Below are 2,612 nucleotides of genomic sequence, written 5' to 3' on the forward strand. Positions count from 1 at the left end.
GCCTTCAGGCTCCATCCCATCTGGGCCATTGTCTCGGGATCGGGAATCCTGACTCGCAGACATGATCCTTAGAAACTAGTCTGTTTTGTTTTTAAATGGCAATCCCTGATCTTTTTAATTGATACAGACCTTTTTCACTGATCCTGGCTAGTCTACATCTTGGGGACAATAGATGTCTTAAATTGTGAGTTCCAGGAAGGTATAGAAGAAATTTAGGTCATTGTTTTGGAACTTAAGTAAAAGGAAAAGAACTGTGGGTTCCAACGTTTTCTTGAAGGGCATACCCCAGGGACCTGACTTCCTTCCTCTAAGCCCCACCTCTTCAAGGTTCTACCACCTCTGAGTGTTTATTTAAAATATTTGCAAATGTTGTGGTATTCCCTTCAGAAAAATTCATTGTGAGACCCCTGGTGACACTATGCAATGACCTTTTCATATCCTAAGCATCAATAGAATTAATAGATTGTGGACATTTTCTAGTAGTCTTTCAAGACATCTACCAAGATTTCTGTTTCCCTTTCCAGAGATGGACTACATATCTCTTGGTCTAAAGGAAGAATATACTTAATGTGATAAAACCGTTTGATGAATACTGCTGCTTAAAAATTATGCTCGGTTGTTATGCATGTTCTCTACATTAAGAAGCTTGTACTTTCTGTGCCAAATGAAGCACAAAAGAAAAGAATTTGGCTGACACTGTGGTGTCATCATTTCTACCTAGACAAAAATTTTTAAAAGACATCAGATTATCCCTCTTCATGGGGGACAGTGGGATTGCAAAATACTTGCAATTTTTTTTGTCCTGGGGCTGGCAAGATAGCTCAACAGTCTGAAGTGCCTGCTTAGGCCAGCTTAGGTAGGCACAGGGGACCACAGTTCAATCCCCAGCACTATATGCTGCACCAGCCCTGCCCTCAGAGCAAATTTTTCTGTCCTGCACTTTGCCAGTTGTGAGGCTCAGGAATGTTCAGAATTTTGAAGAATTTCAACTTTTTCAGATGGTAGAATTATTGTAGGAAAATGTGGGTTTAGTTTAGTGTTGCTTCTGGCAGACAATGAGATAGCAAGATCATGGTTGCTGGTTTCTTGTGGTTTATGTCCTATAATTTATACCATAGTAACAACAAAGTACATTTAGGCTACACAGAGGAATAACTCAAATTTGATGGATTTCAGGAGAAGATGGTGGACCACTGTGTTCTCTATGGAAAACATTTTTTTTTTAGGTATAGGGAATTGAATTCAGGACCTTTCTCTTGCCAGGCAACACTGTGTTACCTATGTTTTGTTAGAATTTAATAGAATTGATGGGGCCTCATTTGTAGTGCTCATAGGTGAGTGATGTTCTGTCCTAGTGTTCTGTGTATCAGGGTACTCCAAAAACTTAATAAATAAATTGTGTTCATAGACTCTATAGATCAAGAAATGAGCCTGGACTATGCTTATCTGGGAGTATCTTATCCCTGCTTTCAGAGGTAAGGGTGTTCACTTGAGAAACCCAAAAGATGGTGGTGATACAACTGCGAGAGCTGGATTCCTCAAATGTTCATTCCTACATATATCTTGTGCTTGGACTGGATGATTCTGTCTACCTGTGGCCTCTTCCTGGTTTAGCTTCTTCATAGAATGTTAGTCCCAGGGTAATTGGATTTCTTATATTGTGGGTCTGAGCTCCAGCCACAAAGGATTCAGTGAACAAGGTGAAGGCTGACTCACCTGTTAAGACCTAGCCTCCAAAGCCATCTGCAGAGCCAGCTCCGCTCTGCCCTATTGGTTGATGCACTTAACAATGCTGCCTAGTTTCAAGGTTGGGGAAATTAGATTTTGTCCAGTGATGAAGAGTCACATTGTAGAAAAGCAAGTTGCAGTCTTATGTGGAAAATGCAGCCTTTCAGCCCTCCCTTATGAATGCAGAGTCAGGGAGATCTAGGGTGAACAAAATGTGAAAGCTACCAATGTGTGAGCCAGATAAGTTCCTAGGTTTCCTGATGGTAATTCTAATTTCCTGGAGTGGTATTGCTTCTATAATAGGGAGCACCCCATAGGGAGTTGTGAATCTTAAGTCAATTAGCACACTAGCTAGCATTTAACAATTAATCTGAAATGCTAACTACCTGAGGCAGTTGCTAGCTCCCATGGAGTCTTTCTGTAAATTAGAACAATTTTCCCTTTGAACATAGGGGAAGGACTGACAGAATACTCCCATTCCTCATGAGACTACTGCAGTGCATATACAGAACTACAGATCACAATTCTCACAACTATAATTTTGTAATTGATTTCATCATTTTTAAAAAAGTTGTTAAAACACAGAAGTCTTCTGATTGCCTTCCCCAGTGCCACTTCACAGTGGCCATTTTCACTGGGCCTGTTTTTTTTTTTTTTCCCCCCATGCTGGAGATTAAACTCAGGATCTAAGGGGATTTGACTGACCTTGTCAGATACAAAAGTTACATTTCTTGTTATATAGGTCTTGCTTTATCTTGGTCTTAAGCATCCAGCAGAAAAGTATAAAAACAAGGTATAAAAAGCAAAGCCATATTAATATGCTGAGCTGTAAAAGGCTCAAGTCAACAACTTCAGACATTGCCAGTCCTATGAATAACCCACTA

The sequence above is a fragment of the Octodon degus genome, unplaced genomic scaffold (assembly GCF_000260255.1).
Source record: "Octodon degus isolate 3935 unplaced genomic scaffold, OctDeg1.0 scaffold00030, whole genome shotgun sequence".
NCBI classification, from domain to species: Eukaryota; Metazoa; Chordata; class Mammalia; order Rodentia; family Octodontidae; genus Octodon; species Octodon degus.